The sequence below is a fragment of the Tachyglossus aculeatus genome, chromosome 20, assembly GCF_015852505.1.
Source record: "Tachyglossus aculeatus isolate mTacAcu1 chromosome 20, mTacAcu1.pri, whole genome shotgun sequence".
In the NCBI taxonomy this organism is placed as follows: Eukaryota; Metazoa; Chordata; class Mammalia; order Monotremata; family Tachyglossidae; genus Tachyglossus; species Tachyglossus aculeatus.
In genome coordinates, this window is record NC_052085.1 from 178,150 (window position 1) to 196,629 (window position 18,480).

Genomic DNA, 18,480 nt, shown 5'->3' on the forward strand with positions numbered 1-18,480 from the left:
GAAGGGGGATGCCCTTTTAAATGCGATTTTAAATAATCGTATTTATTTATTTATTGTTTATTTATTTATTTATTCAAGGCCCTACGATTGATGATGATGATTTATTGAGCGCTTACTGTGTGCAGAGCACTGCACTAAGCGCTTGGGAAGTACAAGTTGGCAACATGGAGAGACGGTCCCTACCCAACAGTGGGCTCACAGTCTAGAAGGGGGAGACAGAACAAAACCAAACACATTAACAAAATAAAATAAATACAGTCAAACAATCAATCGTATTTACTGGGCGCTTACTGTGTGCAGAGCACTGCACTAAGCGCTTGGGAAGTACAAGTTGGCAACATATAGAGACAGTCCCTACCCAGCAGGGGGCTCACAGTCTAGAAGGGGGAGACAGAGAACAAAACCAAACATATGAACAAAATATAAATAAATACAATCAATCAAAATAAAAATAAATACAATCAATCAATTGTATTTATTGAGCGCTTACTGTGTGCAGAGCACTGCACTAAGCGCTTGGGAAGTTGGTAAGTTGGGAAGTTACACTGTGGACCACCCCCTTCTCCTCAACAAGCTATCTGACCTTGGCTTCACAGACTCCGTCCTCTCCTGGTTCTCCTCTTATCTCTCTGGTCGTTCTTTCTCAGTCTCTTTTGCAGGCTCCTCCTCCCCCTCCCATCCTCTTACTGTGGGGGTTCCCCAAGGTTCAGTGCTTGGTCCCCTTCTGTTCTCAATCTACACGCACTCCCTTGGTGACCTCATTCGCTCCCACGGCTTCAACTATCATCTCTACGCTGATGACACCCAAATCTCCATCTCTGCCCCTGCTCTGTCTCCCTCCCTCCAGGCTCGCATCTCCTCCTGCCTTCAGGACATCTCCATCTGGATGTCTGCCCGCCACCTAAAGCTCAACATGTCGAAGACTGAACTCCTTGTCTTCCCTCCCAAACCTTGTTCTCTCCCTGACTTTCCCATCTCTGTTGACGGCACTACCATCCTTCCCGTCTCACAAGCCCACAACCTTGGTGTCATCCTCGACTCCGCTCTCTGATTCACCCCTCACATCCAAGCCGTCACCAACACCTGCCGGTCTCAGCTCCGCAACATTGCCAAGATCCACCCTTTCCTCTCCATCCCAACCGCTACCCTGCTCATTCAAGCTCTCATCCTATCCCGCCTGGACTACTGCATCAGCCTTCTCTCTGATCTCCCATCCTCGTGTCTCTCTCCACTTCAATCCATACTTCATGCTGCTGCCCGGATTATCTTTGTCCAGAAACGCTCTGGGCATATTACTCCCCTCCTCAAAAATCTCCAGTGGCTACCAATCAAACTGCGCATCAGGCAGAAACTCCTCACCCTGGGCTTCAAGGCTGTCCGTCACCTCGCCCCCTCCTACCTCCCCTCCCTTCTGTCCTTCTCCATCGCAGCCCGCACCCTCCGCTCCTCTGCCGCTAATCTCCTCACCGTACCTCGTTCTCGCCTGTCCCGCCATCGACCCCCGGCCCACGTCCTCCCCCGGGCCTGGAATGCCCCCTATCCCTCTGCACATCCGCCAAGCTCGCTCTCTTCCTCCCTTCAAGGCCCTGCTGAGAGCTCACCTCCTCCAGGAGGCCTTCCCAGACTGAGCCCCTTCCTTCCTCTCCCCCTCATCCCCCTCTCCATCCCCACATCTTACGTCCTTCCCTTCCCCACAACACCTGTATATATGTATATATGTTTGTACATATTTATTACTCTATTTATTGATTTATTTATTTATTTTGCTTGTACATGTCTATTCTATTTATTTTATTTAGTTAGTATGTTTGGTTTTGTTCTCTGTCTCCCCCTTCTAGACTGTGAGCCCACTGTTGGGTAGGGACTGTCTCTATATGTTGCCAACTTGTACTTCCCAAGCGCTTAGTACAGTGCTCTGCACATAGTAAGCGCTCAATAAATACAATTGATGATGATGATGGCAACATATAGAGACAGTCCCTACCCAGCAGTGGGCTCACAGTCTAGAAGGGGGGAGACAGAGAACAAAACCAAACATGTTAACAAAAGAAAATAAATACAATCAATCAATCAATCAATCGTATTTATTGAGCGCCTACTGTGTGCAGAGCACTGCACTAAGCGCTTGGGAAGTTGGCAACATATAGAGACAGTCCCTACCCAACAGTGGGCTCACAGTCTAGAAGGGGGAGACAGAGAACAAAACCAAACATATTAACAAAATAAAATAAATACAATCAATCAATCAATTGTATTTATTGAGCGCTTACTGTGTGCAGAGCACTGCACTAAGCACTTGGGAAGTACAAGTTGGCAACATATAGAGACGGTCCCTACCCAACGGCGGGCTCACAGTCTAAAAGGGGGAGACAGAGAACAAAACCAAACATACTAACAAAATAAAATAAATAGAATAGATATGTACAAGTAAAATAAATAGAGTAATAAATATGTACAAACATATATACATATATACAGGTCCTGTGGGGAAGGGAAGAAGGTAAGATGGTGGGGATGGAGAGGAGGACGAGGGGGAGAGGAAGGAAGGGGCTCAGTCTGGGAAGGCCTCCTGGAGGAGGTGAGCTCTCAGTAGGGCCTTAAGTCCCCAAGGCCTCGATGTCTGCTCTATGGGCCTTAAGCGTGGCTCCGTGGAAAGAGCCCGGGCTTTGGAGTCCGAGGTCATGGGTTCAAATCCTGGCTCTGCCAATTGTCAGCTGTGTGACAGGGCGAGTCACTGAACTTCTCTGTGCCTCAGTTACCTCATCTGTAAAATGGGGATGAAGACTGTGAGCCCCCTGAGGGACAACCTGATCAACTTATAACCTCCCCGGCGCTTAGAACAGTGCTTTGCACATAGTAAGCGCTTAATAAATGCCATTATTATAAAATGGTGAAGGGTGGAATTCGTTCCTGGATTGGACTGTCACCTAACGGAAAGCCCCAGAAGGGCCTGCAGGATGCCACCCTGCCTCCCCCTCTGTCTCCCGCTGCCTTCAGGCCAGAGACCTGTCCCCGGGGCTGGAGTGGGTCAGCCTGAAGCCAACCTCAACCGGACTCCATCCCTTCCCCGGACAATATTCCACAAGAGACAAAGCGTCAAAATTACTCTCCAAGCCTCTGTCCAGGAAGGATGATCCCCTTCTGCCTGCCCCTAATAATAATAATAATGTTGGCATTTGATAAGCGCTTACTATGTGCAAAGCACTGTTCTAAGCGCTGGGGGGGGGATACAAAATGATCAGGTTGTCCCACATGGGGCTCACAGTCTTAATCCCCATTTTACAGATGAGGTAACTGAGGCTCAGAGAAGTGAAGTGACTTGCCCAAGGTCACACAGCAGACATGCGGCGGAGCCGGGATTCAAACCCATGACCTCCGACTCCAGAGCCCGGGCTCTTTCCACTGAGCCACGCTGCTTCTCCAAAAATGGCATTTATGGCATGCAGTGAGCACTTACTATGTACGAAATGCTGGGATAGATTCAAAGGTATTGACACAGTCTCTGCCTTGCACGGACTCAACAATCTTAACCCCACTTTACAGTTAATAATAACAATAATAATAATGGCATTAAGTGCTTACTGTGCGCCAGGCACTACACTAAGCGCTGATGAGGAAACTGAGGCCCAGAGAGGTTAAGTGACTGGGCCTTGAACTTTCCTACTGCTGGGCTCTTTCCATTAGGCCATGCTGGTCGTGTGTGGCAGCTGACGGGTCTCAGAGTCCTGGTTCATACCATACTTCACGCCGCTGCCCGGATTGTTTTTGTCCAGAAACGCTGTGGGCATGTTACTCCCCTCCTCAAAAATCTCCAGTGGCTACCAATCAATCTGCGCATCAGGCAGAAACTCCTCACCCTGGGCTTCCAGGCTGTCCATCCATCCCCTCGCCCCCTCCTTCCTCACCTCCCTTCCCTCCTTCTCCAGCCCAGCCCGCACCCTCCGCTTTGCTGCTAACCTCCTCACCGGGCCTCGTTCTCGCCTGTCCCGCCATCGACCCACGGGCCCGGAATGCCCCCAATCCCTCTGCCCATCCACCAAGCTGGCTCTCTTCCTCCCTTCAACGCCCTACTGAGAGCTCACCTCCTCCAGGAGGCCTTCCCACACTGAGCCCCTTCCTTCCTCTCCCCCTCGTCCCCCTCTCCATCCCCCCATCTTACCTCCTTCCCTTCCCCACAGCACCTGTCTATATGTATATATGCTTGTACATATTTATTACTCTATTTATTTATTTATCTTATTTGTACATATCTATTCTCTTTCATTTTGTTAGTATGTTTGGTTTTGTTCTCCGTCTCCCCTTCTAGACTGTGAGCCCACTGTTGGGTAGGGACTGTCTCTGTATGTTGCCAACTTGGACTTCCCAAGCGCTTAGTACAGTGCTCTGCACACAGTAAGCACTCAATAAATACGATCCCCCTCGTCCCCCTCTCCATCCCCCCGTCTTACCTCCTTCCCTTCCCCACAGCACCTGTATATATGTATACATGTTTGTACATATTTATTACTCTATTTATCTTACTTGTACATATCTATTCTATTTATTTTATTTTGTTAGTATGTTTGGTTTTGTTCTCCGCCTCCCCCTTCTAGACTGTGAGCCCACTTTTGGGTAGGGACCGTCTCTCTATGTTGCCAACTTGGACTTCCCAAGCGCTTAGTACAGGGCTCTGCACACAGTAAGCGCTCAATAAATACGATTGATTGATTGATTGATTGATTGGTTCGTGGGTCCCGGCGTGGCCCCGCCCCTCCCGCGGGCCCGGTGGGTGCCGAGCTCATTGCCCGGCTCTGCAGTAGCGTTAGGTGTCCCGCAGAGGGCGCTGGTTCGGGGTTGCAGTTGCGGAAAGCTTCCAGCAGGGGGCAGTGTCCCCGGAGCCCTGACACGCGCTCATCACATCATCATCATCATCATCATCAATCGTATTTATTGAGCGCTTACTGTGTGCAGTGCACTGTGCTAAGCGCTTGGGAAGTACAAATTGGCAACAAATAGAGACAGTCCCTACCCAACAGTGGGCTCACAGTCTAAAAGGGGGGGGACAGAGAACAAAACCAAACATACTAACAAAATAAAATGAATAGAATAGGTATGGACAAGTAAAATAAATAAATAGAGTAATAAATATGTACAAACATATATACATATATACAGGTGCTGTGGGGAAGGGAAGGAGGTAAGATGGGGGGGATGGAGCCCAACAGTGGGCTCACAGTCTAGAAGGGGGAGACAGAGAACAAAACCAAACATACTAGCAAAATTAAATGAATAAAATAGATAGGTACAAGTAAAATGAATAGAGTAATAAATATGTACAAACATATGTACATATATACAGGTGCTGTGGGGAAGGGAAGGAGGTAAGATGGGGGGGATGGAGCCCAACAGTGGGCTCACAGTCTAAAAGGGGGCGACAGAGAACAAAACCAAACATACTAACAAAATTAAATAAATAGAATAGATATGTACAAGTAAAATAAATAGAGTAATAAATATGTACAAACATATATGTACCAACGTGGCCCCGCCCCTCCCGCGGGCCCGGCGGGTGCCGAGCTCATTGCCTGTCTCTGCAGTAGCGTTAGGTGTCCCGCAGAGGGCGCTGGTTCGGGGTTGCAGTTGCGGAAAGCTTCCGGCAGGGGGCAGTGTCCCCGGAGCCCTGACAAGCGCTGCCCTCCTCCAGGAAAAGCGGGGCGGCCTGGGGTCTCTCCTAAAGCCCTGGGCCTGGGCTTCAGCTTTGACCTTGACCCGGGATATTTCCTGCTAAGAGACAGTATTCCTCCTCCTTCCAGGCCTCCTCGTATCAGTATTCAAAGCCCGTGTTCATTCATTCATTCAATCGTATTTATTGAGCGCTTACTGTGTGCAGAGCACTGGACTAAGCACTTGGGAAGTCTAAGTTGGCAACAGGTAGAGACGGTCCCTGCCCAACAATCAATCAATCAATCGTATTTATTGAGCGCTTAAGCGCTCAATAAATACGATTGATTGATTGATTGATTGCAGAGCACTGTACTAAGCGCTTGGGAAGTACAAGTCGGCAACATATAGAGAGACAGTCCCTACCCAACACTGGGCTCACAGTCTAAAAGGGGGGGACAGAGAACAAAACCAAACATACTAACAAAATAAAATAAATAGAATAGATAGGTACAAATAAAATAAATAAATAGAGTAATAAATATGTACAAACATATGTACATATATACAGGTGCTGTGGGGAAGGGAAGGAGGTAAGATGGGGGATGGAGCTCAACAGTGGGCTCACAGTCTAGAAGGGGGAGACAGAGAACAAAACCAAACATACTAGCAAAATTAAATGAATAAAATAGATAGGTACAAGTAAAATGAATAGAGTAATAAATATGTACAAACATATGTGCATATATACAGGTGCCGTGGGGAAGGGAAGGAGGTAAGATGGGGGGGATGGAGCCCAACAGTGGGCTCGCAGTCTAGAAGGGGGAGACAGAGAACAAAACCAAACATACTAACAAAATTAAATAAATAGAATAGATATGTACAAGTAAAATAAATAGAGTAATAAATATGTACAAACATATATGTACCAACGTGGCCCCGCCCCTCCCGCGGGCCCGGCGGGTGCCGAGCTCATTGCCTGTCTCTGCAGTAGCGTTAGGTGTCCCGCAGAGGGCGCTGGTTCGGGGTTGCAGTTGAGGAAAGCTTCCGGCAGGGGGCAGTGTCCCCGGAGCCCTGACAAGCGCTGCCCTCCTCCAGGAAAAGCGGGGCGGCCTGGGGTCTCTCCTAAAGCCCTGGGCCTGGGCTTCAGCTTTGACCTTGACCCGGGATATTTCCTGCTAAGAGACAGTATTCCTCCTCCTTCCAGGCCTCCTCGTATCAGTATTCAAAGCCCGTGTTCATTCATTCATTCAATCGTATTTATTGAGCGCTTACTGTGTGCAGAGCACTGGACTAAGCACTTGGGAAGTCTAAGTTGGCAACAGATAGAGACGGTCCCTGCCCAACAATCAATCAATCAATCGTATTTATTGAGCGCTTAAGCGCTCAATAAATACGATTGATTGATTGATTGATTGCAGAGCACTGTACTAAGCGCTTGGGAAGTACAAGTCGGCAACGTATAGAGAGACAGTCCCTACCCAACACTGGGCTCACAGTCTAAAAGGGGGGGACAGAGAACAAAACCAAACATACTAACAAAATGAAATGAATAGAATAGATAGGTACAAGTAAAATAAATAGAGTAATAAATATGTACAAACATATGTACATATATACAGGTGCTGTGGGGAAGGGAAGGAGGTAAGATGGGGGGGATGGAGCCCAACAGTGGGCTCGCAGTCTAGAAGGGGGAGACAGAGAACAAAACCAAACATACTAACAAAATGAAATAAATAGAATAGATATGTACAAGTAAAATAAATAAATAGAGTAATAAATATGTACAAGCATATATACATATATACAGGTGCTGTGGGGAAGGGAAGGAGGTAAGAATGTGGGGGAGGGAGCCCAACCGTGGGCTCACAGTCTAGAAGGGGGAGACAGAGAACAAAACCAAGCATACTAACAAAATAAATAGAATAGATATGTACAAGTAAAATAAATAGAGTAATAAATATGTACAAACATATATACATATATACAGGTGCTGTGGGGAAGGGAAGGAGGTAAGATGTGGGGGATGGAGCCCAACAATGGGCTCACAGTCTAGAAGGGGGAGACAGAAAGCAAAACAAAACATATTAACAAAATAAAATCAGTAGAATAAACATGTACAAGTAAAATAAATAAATAAATAGAGTAATAAATACATACAAACATATATACATATATACAGGTGCTGTGGGGAAGGGTTGCCTTGACTGGTTCAGAGGGCTCAGTGTGGGGACATCGTCCCTCTTTGGAATTCCTTGGGTTCATTCATTCATTCAGTCGTAGTTATTGAGCACTTACTGTGTGCAGAGCACTGTACTAAGCGCTTCGGAAGTACAAGTTGGCAACATATAGAGACAGTCCCTATTCAACAGTGGGCTCACAGTCTAATGGGGGAGACAGAGAACAAAACCAAACATACTAACAAAACAAAATAAATAGAATATATATATATATACAAGTAAAACAAATAAATAAATAAATAAATAAATAGAGTGATAACTATGTACAAACATATATACATATAATACAGGTGCTGTGGGGAAAAGAAGGAGGTAAGATGGGGGGGGGATGGAGCCCAACAGTGGGCTCACAGTCTAGAAGGGGGAGACAGAGAACAAAACAAAACATATTAACAAAATAAAATTAGTAGAATAAATATGTACAAGTAAAATAAATAAATAGAGTAATAAATACATACAAACATATATACATATATACAGGTGCTATGGGGAGGGAAGGAGGTAAGATGGGGGGGGATGGAGCCCAACAGTGGGCTCACAGTCTAGAAGGGGGAGACAGAGAACAAAACAAAACATATTAACAAAATAAAATAAGTAGAATAAATATGTACAAATAAAATAAATAAATAGAGTAATAAATACATACATACATACATACAGGTGCTGTGGGGAAGGGTTGCCTTGACTGGTTTAGAGGGTTCAGTGTGGGGACATCATCCCTCTTTGGAATTCCTTGGGTTCATTCATTCATTCATTCATTCAGTCGTATTTATTGTGCACTTACTGTGTGCAGAGCATTGTACTAAGCGCTTGGGAAGTACAAGTTGGCAACATATAGAGACGGTCCCTACCCAACAGTGGGCTCACAGTCTAGAAGGGGGAGACAGAGAACAAAACAAAACATATTAACAAAATAAAATTTGTAGAATAAATATGTTCAAGTAAAATAAATAAATAGAGTAATAAATACATACAAACATATATACATATATACAGGTGCTGTGTGGAAGGGTTGCCTTGACTGGTTTAGAGGGTTCAGTGTGTGAACATCGTCCCTCTTTGGAATCCCTTGGGTTCATTCATTCATTCATTCAGTCATATTTATTGAGCTCTTACTGTGTACAGAGCACTGTACTAATCAATCAATCAATCAATCGTATTTATTGAGCACTTACTATGTGCAGAGCACTGTACTAAGCGCTTGGGAAGTACAAATTGGCAACATATAGAGACAGTCCCTACCCAACAGTGGGCTCACAGTCTAAAAGGGGGAGACAGAGAACAAAACCAAACATACTAACAAAATAAAATAAATAGGATAGATATGTACAAGTAAAATAAATAAATAGAGTAATAAATATTTACAAATATATATACATATATACAGGTGCTGTGGGGAAGGGAAGGAGGTAAGATGGGGGGATGGAGAGGGAGACGAGGGGGAGAGGAAGGAAGGGGCTCAGTGTGGGAAGGCCTCCTGGAGGAGGTGAGCTCTCAGCAGGGCCTTGAAGGGAGGAAGAGAGTGAGCTTGGCGGATGGGCAGAGGGAGGGCAAGTAAGCGCTTGGGAAGTACAAGTTGGCAACATATAGAGATGGTCCCTACCCAACAGTGGGCTCACAGTCTAGAAGGGGGAGACGGACAACGAAACAAAACATATTAACAAAATAAAATTTGTAGAATAAATATGTTCAAGTAAAATAAATAAATAAATAGGGTAATAAATACCGGCACCCAACCTCCTTTGGGGTAGCATGGCTTTTTACTTCTCATGCAGCATCCTCTTCAAACCCTCTTTTGCTGAATTTACCTCACAATCTCATCTGTTGGTCCTGACTTCATTTCCCAGAATACTTGATGAGGGGGCCAAAGAACACACCAGGGGCTCTCTGGAAGAAAAGGACCGTGGTTCAGTTCCGCGATCATATGGCAGCCCAGCCCCTGGACAAGGGCATTCACAGAGAGAGATGCTTAGTGATCCATACAGAATAATTCAAGCAGGCTAAGGTACATTTATCAATCAAACAGTTATTGTCTACTATTTGAGTTTTTATCATAGAATATGAAGAAGCAGTGAGGCTGGGAGTCGGGACTCTGGGTTCTAATCCTAGCCCTGCCACTTGCCTGCTGTGTAATGGTGGGCCACTCACTTGACTTTTTGTGCCTCTGTTTTCTCATCTGTAAAATGTGGATTAGTTACTGCTATCCCCCCCTCTAAATTTTTAGACTGTGAGCCCACTGTTGGGTAGGGACTGTCTCTATATGTTGCCAATTTGTACTTCCCAAGTGCTTAGTACAGTGCTCTGCACACAGTAAGCGCTCAATAAATACGATTGATGATGATAAATTGTGAGCATCTTGTAGGGCAGGGACTTTTCCGATGTAAACACATTGTATCTACCTCAGTGCTTGGTTGAGTGCTTAGTATAAGTGCATAACAAATACCACAAGCATTATCATTGTGGCCTTTTGACATTACAATAGCCCTCTTCCTCTCCTCACAATTTCCTTTGCCTCCTCAAACTCCTTTGTTGGAGATGGTTAAAGTCTGTCCGATTTCTCAGCAAAAGCTCTCAGCTCACCTTTAACAGCCTGAATTTCCATATTGGCTCGCTCGGGGTTTTTTTGTAGTAATAATAAGGATAATTTTGGTATTTGTTAAGCTCTTACTATGTGCAAAGCACTGTTCTAAGCGCTGGGGAGGATACAAGGTGACCAGGTTGTCCCATGTGGGGCTCACAATCTTCATCCCCATTTTACAGATGAGGTAACTGAGACACAGAGAAGTTAAGCGACTTGCCCAAAGTCACACAGCTGACAAGCGGCAGAGCTGGGATTTGAACCCATGACCTCTGGCTCCTAAGCCCAGGCTCTTTCCACTGAGCCATGCTGCTTATAGCTTTTATTAAATGCTTACAGTGTGCACACCACTGTACTAAGCACTGGGAGAGAATTTTGTACATAACCTCACAAAGGTTTTTTCTTTCTTAAAAAAAGTAGTATTTATTGAGCACATACTGTGCAGAGCCCTAGACTAAGTGCTTGGGAGAGTACAACAGGGGTAGAATGTTCCTTTCCCCAAGGAGCTTGCGGTCTAATGAACTCGTGATATAAAAATTAAATCAAGCACACTAGGGTTTTTGTGAATTATCTTTGTGCTCAGAGAAGGCACCTCTGATAATGAGGTGCAGGAGGGTGCCCACAGACACAAAGGCCTTGTGCACACCACAAATTGTCCTTTGTAGTGTTATGGTGATTGCGGGACCTGGTGCTGATTTTTGTATTGTCACCAAATCCTGTCTATTCTACCTTCATTCACAACATCGCTAAAATCTGCCCTTTCTTCCCCATTTAAACTACGACTGCACTGATTTAAGCACTAATATCTTACCTTGACTACCGCATTACCTTCCTCCCCTTCTCCTGCCTCTCCCCACTCCAGTCTATACTGTTCTGTTGCCCAGATCGTTCTACTAAATAAACATTTAGTCCTTATTTACCCCGACCTCAAGAACCTCAAGCGGTTGCCCATCCACCTCCGCATCAAACAGAAACACCTTACCATTGAATTTAAAACACTGAATCATCTTGCCCCCTCCTACCTTGCCCCTCTCATTTCCTACTACAACCCAGCCTGTGAGCCCGTTGTTGGGTAGGGATTGTCTCTATCTGTTGCCGAATTGTACTTTCCAAGCGCTTAGTACAGTGCTGTGCACACAGTAAGCGCTCAATAAATACAATTGAATGAATGCATACTTCACTCCTCTAATACCAACCTACTCGTTGTACCTCAATCTCATCTGTCTCGCCACAAACCTCTCACCCACGTCCTGCCTCTGGCCTGGAACGTCCTCCCTCTTCATTTCTGACAGATGATCCCTCTCCCCACCTTCAGAGCCTTCTTAAAATCATACTTTTTTAAAATGGTATTTGTTAAGTGCTTACTGTGTGCCAGGCACTGTACTAAGTTCTGGGAGGGATGCAGCTAATCAGGTTGTACACAGTCTCTGTCCCATTCTGGGGTCACAGTCTTAATCCTCATTTTTCAGATGACGTAACTGAGGCACGGAGAAATGAAGTGACGGGCCCAAGGTCACCCAGCAGACGTGGCAGAGCCGGGATTAGAACCCAGGTCCTTCTGAGCCCCAGGCCTGTACTCTATCCACTAGACTATGCTGCTTCTCCTCCAAAATGCCTTCCAATCAATCACATTTATTGAGTGCTTACTGTGTACAGAGCACTGTACTAAGTGCTTGGTAGAGTACAATAATAGACACATTCCCTGCCCACACTGAGCTTACATTCTAGAGGGGGAGACAGGCATTAATATAAATGAATTATAGATATGTACAAAAGTGCTGTGGGGCTGAGTGGGGGGCAGTGTGAATAAAAACAGCAAATCAGTGCAACGCAAAAGGGAGTGGGAGAAGAGGAAATGAAGGTTTAGTCAGGGAAGCCTCTTGAAGGAGATGTGCCTTCAATAAGCCTTTGAAAGTGGGGAGAGAAACTGTCTCAGATATGAAGAGGGAGGGTGTTCCAGGCCAGAGGCAGGGTGTGGGCGAGAAGTTGGCGGCGGGATAGATGAGATCAAGGTACGGTGAGTAGGTTGGCAGTACTGGGGCAAAGTGTGGGCTGGGTTGTAGTAGGAAAGCAGGGAGGAGAGGTGGAAGCGGGCAAGGTGATTGAGTGCTTGGAAGCCGATGGTAAGGAGTTTCTCTTTGATGTGGAGGTGGATGAGCAACCCCTGGAGGTTCCTGAGGAGTGGGGAAACGTGGCCCTAACGTTTTTGTAGAAAAATGATCCGGGATAGGACGTGTCCTTGGATTAATGTGGTAGCAGTCTGGATGGAGAAGAAAGGACAGATTTTAGCAACGTTATCATCAATCGTATTTATTGAGCGCTTACTGTGTGCAGAGCACTGTACTAAGCGCTTGGGAAGTACAAGTTGGCAACACGTAGAGACAGTCCCTACCCAACAGTGGGCTCACAGTCTAAAAGAATAATAATGACATTTATTAAGCGCTTACTATGTGCAAAGCACTGTTCTAAGCGCTGGGGAGGTTACAAGGTGATCAGGTTGGCCCACGGGGGGCTCACAGTCTTCATCTCCATTTTACAGATGAGGTAACTGAGTCCCAGAGAAGTGAATTGACTTGCCCAAGGTCACCCAGCTGACAAATGGCGGAGCCGGGATTTGAACCCATGACCTCTGACTCCAAAGTCCGGGCTCTTTCCACTGAGCCACGCTGAAGAACGTTGTGAAGATTGAACCAAAAGGATTTAGTGAGAGATTGAATATGTGGTTTGAATGAGAGGGACGGGACACGGAAAACGCCAAGGTTACTGGCTTACGAGACAGGAAGGATTGTGGTGGTGTCTACAGTGATGGGAAAGTCAGGGAGAGAAGAGGGTTTGGGTGGGAAGATAAGGTGTTCTGTTTTGGACATGTTAAGTTTGAGGTGACAGCAGGACATCCAAGTAGACGTGTCTTGAAGGCAGGGGGGAAATGCAAGACTGCAGAGAGGGAAAGAGGTCAGGGCTAGAGATGTAGATTTGGGAGTGATCTGCATAGTAGTTGAAGCCATGGGAGTGAATGAATTCTCCAAGGGAGTGGGTGTAGATGGGGATCCAGAACTGAGCCTTGAGGGACACCCACAGTTAGAGGGTGAGAGGCAGAGGAGGAACCCGTGAAAGAGACTGAGAATGAGCAGCCAGAGACATAGGAGGAGAACCAGGGGAGCACAGTGGCAGCGAAGCTGAGGCTGGATAATGTTTCCAGGAGAAAGGTATGGATGACAGCTTTGAAGGCAGCTGAGAGGTAAGGGAGGATTAGGATGAAGTAGAGGCTGTTGGATTTGGCAAGAAAGAGATCACTGGTGATCTTTGAGGGCGGTTTCTGTGGAATGAAGGGGATGGAAGCCAGATTGGAGGGGATCAAGGAGAGAACTGGAAGAGAGGAACTTCTCCAATTAAGCCTTCGTTTCCTCTTTTCCCACTCCCTTCTGTGTGGCCCTTGCACTTGGACTTGAACGTTTTATTCACCACCCTCCATCCTCAGCCCCATAACACTTATGCACATATCTGTAATTTATTTACATGAATGCCTGCCTATCCTTCTAGACTGTTACCTCATTGTGGGTAGGGAGGCCCTTCTGAGAGCTCACCTCCTCCAGGAGGCCTTCCCAGACTGAGCCCCCTCCTTCCTCTCCCTCTCCTCTCCCTCTCCATCCCCCGGACTTACCTCCTTCCCTTCCCCACAGCACCTGTATATATGTATCTATGTTTGTACGTATTTATTGCTCTATTTATTTATTTTACTTGTACATATTCTATTTATTTTATTTTGTTAATATGTTTTGTTCTCTGTCTCCCCCTTCTAGACTGTGAGCCCACTGTTGGGTAGGGACCGTCTCTATGTGTTGCCAACTTGTACTTCCCAAGCGCTTAGTACAGTGCTCTGCACACAGTAAGCACTCAATAAATACGATTGAATGAATGACTCTGTTGTACTGCACCTTCCCACGTTCTTATACAGTGCTCTGCCCACGGTAAGTTCTCAGTAAGTACGATGGACTAACTGATCTCATCTATCTCTTTGCCAACCCCATGGCCATGTCCTCCTCCTCATCTGGACCTCCCTCCCCTTTCAAATAGAACAGACCACCATCCTCACTACCTTCAAAGCCTTATTAAAAATCACATCTCCTCCAAGAGACCTTCCCTATTAAGCCCTCACTTCCCCTACTCCTTCTCCCTTATGTGTCGTCTACGGATTTGGATCGGTACCCATTAAGCACTAGCTATTCATCCCACCCTCAGCCCCACAACACTTCTGCACATATCGATAATTTATTTTTAATGGCTCTCTCTCCCCTCTATAGACTCTTTGCGGGCAGGGAACGTATCCATCAACTCCGTTGTGTTATATACTTCCCCAAGTGCTTAGTACCGTGCTCTGCACAAGTAAGCACTCGGTAAAACACACTGATCGATCGATCAATTTTGCCCACTTGTCTTTTGAACCTTCTGGTGGAGAAGAGCTACTCCCTTCAGGTCTATCATTGCATGGTTGGACAACTGACCAAGTTTAGTTCAGCAAAGATACAAATAAAACTAACACCTTTCTTCCTCTTCTTCCTCCGCTCTCTCCTCCTCGTCCCCTTCCATTTGCCCTGATGTCCTCAGGGGGCCCCAGAGTCAAGCTCATCATCATCATCATCATCATCATCATCAATCGTATTTATTGAGCACTTACTGTGTGCAGAGCACTGTACTAAGCACTTGGGAAGTACAAGTTGGCAACATATAGAGACAGTCCCTACCCAACAGTGGGCTCACAGTCTAAAAGGGGGAGACAGAGAACAAAACCAAAAATACCAACAAAATAAACTAAACAGATATGTACAAGTAAAATAAATAGAGTAACAAATATGTACAAACATATATACATATATACAAATATATATACATATATACATATATCATCATCATCATCAATCGTATTTATTGAGCGCTTACTGTGTGCATAAGCGCTTGGGAAGTACAAGTTGGCAACATATAGAGACAGTCCCTACCCAACAGTGGGCTCATATATATATATACATACATATACATATATGGATTGAAGTGGGGAGAGACACGAGGTCAGCTGGCAGCAGGCTGAGGAGCCTTATCCAACCCAACACCCGCTGTCACTCTCAGAGTGGGGGTGTGGCACTTTGTCTCCACAGCACAGTCAAACATCCTTAAAGTGGGACGGACCGAAACCTTTGCCAAAATGCTCAAGACGGATCTCTTTTATCCTGGGTTTAGCCTGAGGATGGAACAGCCGCAGTGAGGAGAAAGGAGGCTTGAAGATTATTTCCATTTCTTCTTCAAATTCCCATTCAGTTTCCTATTGCTGATGTGATATTGGATCATTATTTGTAGCTTGGTCATATACTATCACGCTCAGGCCATGCTTACCTGGCTAATGAAGTGGAATGGAAAATCATATCTACTTCACTCCTCACTCTCGGCTTCAAGGCTCCTCATCCCCTCGCCCCCTCCTACCTCACCTCCCTTCTCTCCTTCTCCAGCCCAGTCCGCACCCTCCGCTCCTCTGCCGCTAAACTCCTCGCTGTGCCTCATTCTCGCCTGTCCCGCCTTTGACCCCCGGCCCACGTCCTCCCCCTGGCCTGGAATGCCCTCCTTCAGCACATCCGCCAAGCTAGCCCTCTTCCTCCCTTCAAAGCCCTACCGAGAGCTCACCTCCTCCAGGAGGCCTTCCCAGATTGAGCCCCTTTTCCTCCCCCCTTCCCATCCCCCCCGCCCTACCTCCTTCCCCTCCCCGCAGCACCTGTAAATGTTTGTACAGATTTATTACTCCATTTTACTTGTACATATACTATTTATTTTGATAATGATGCGCATCTAGCTTTATTTCTATTTATTCTGATGACTTGACACCTGCTCACATGTTTTGTTTTGTCGTCTGTCTCCCCCTTCTAGACTGTGAGCCCGTTGTTGGGTAGGGACCGTCTCTATATGTTGCCGACTTGTACTTCCCAAGCGCTTAGTGCAGTGCTCTGCACACAGTAAGCGCTCAGTAAATATGATTGAATGAACGAATACCTGCCTACTACCAAGTTCTCTGGAAGGAAATACATTCTGTCCCAGAGAAGGAAAGGAGGGAAAAATGGAGGGAGGAAGAGCGGACACTTTTGAACTCTACAGATTTTTGCCCAATCCTCTGGGCGTTACCGCTGATGATGACTTGATTGTGCCATATTTTGAAGGATGCAAAGTTTAGCAGTGAGGCTGCCAAACAAAGATGCCAAGATACCTGCCTCCACTATACACTGGTTTACCTTACCTTTAACATACTTACACAAGTCTGTGCATCTAAGCTTTGTGGCTTTTCATGATATGGAGAAAATCAAGCACATCATTAATCATACAAATCACTTAAGCGAATGAAAACAATTATTGAGAACTGCCCAACATAATATCAAAGGGATTTCCACATGTGGAATAAATGTTTAAGGTGTAGGGAAGGTAGGGCAGAAATTAAAATAACAACAACTTGGTGATTTCCAAGATGGGGGTCAAGGAACCTAACCGAGATCAGAGAATGACGGAATTGGAGTAAACCCTCCCCGGAGAAATAGATCTCCTCCGGTGAGATGCCTTCTTGTCCAGGAAGGCAGCCAGTTCTTCCAGGGCAGACAGAGGCTGAGCAAGCCTAGATTGAAGAAATCTTCTAGGATCAATATTTGACCCAAGTCTCTTGGGTGGGGCATTACATTGTCTTCAGCTCAGGTGTTCTGACGCCCATAGGGAGGGTTGAAGGAGGGAGGATTCTGAGGGGTCCAAAGAGACGGTGCTTTTCTTCCAAGACTCGAATGAACCTTGGGGGTGATACGGGAGAAAGAGTGGGAGCCTGTGGAGCGGGGAGGTGACAAGGGGAGCTCTGGTTGGCAGGGAACTTGTCTTTTACCAGTACTGTACCCTAACAAGTGTCAAGAACAGCACTCTGCACAACGTAGCGGCTCAGTCGATACCACGGATTGATTGATTGAGGTCCAAAAGGGGCCTAGTCTCTCGGGAGCTCCAGGCACGAGCAACTGAGAATTTGACCCTAAATATTCAATTCCCAGTTGAGTGAGTGACTTTGAACAAATTAATTACTTGGTCCTTCCTCTACCTTAATGAAAATGATTTGGAAGGGTGCTGTGAGGCTTCAAGTACTAATTTTGAAATTCCCAACTCCTGTTAGCAAAAGAGGGGCATCACTCTTCTCTCTGTCTGTCACTTACCTGTGGCAAGTTTTAGACATCCCCCCTCCCCCCGGACTGGACTTCCTCCTACATTTCAGCCCTCTCCAGGCCCCACTGGCCAGAGGACCACTTCCCCCATCACCCGGATGGGCCCGAGCTCCCTCCACCCGTTCCCCTGATAGGACAGCAAGGTGTCTCACCTGCTGGAATTACCCAAGATTACCCAATCCTTGCTTCGCCCTCCTATTAGGAAGGAGAATTGAGAGTTAACTGCGTGAACAATTAATTTTTGGAATACTTTGGCCCTTCCACACCCTTTAAATAGCACTCTAAAAACTCTCCCGCAATAATGTTGAGTGAATAATGCATGATTAAAAGTTTAAAAGGCTTCAATCTTCCTTTACCCAGTTTCCCACAACACGAGTGCCGCTAAGAACCTTGGCATTTTAAAGGCTACAACACATATTCCACTGGACCAGCCTGATACTGAACATGAAATGTAGTTTCCTCCCGATCTATTTCCAGTTGTAATCTGAAAGCCACTAGTGGGCATTGCATGCCTTCGTCCAGGTTTACCTAAATTCTGTATTTTCCTCCTCTCACCAATTCCAACTTACCACTTTCTGACTGCCACCTCACACCCTGGAATTTGGATCCACTCAACCTATCCCAAGCTACCCCACCCGTCCAGGGAAAGCTACCAATGCCCGCTTCTCTGGATGCAAAAATCAAATCCGCCCTTTCCCCCAAACGCAGCTCCACGACCCCCTCGCTCCCAGGCTTCAGCCGCTGCCACTGCTGTACTTGTGCAGCGCAATGTAGCTGATGGAAAGCCGGGCACCAG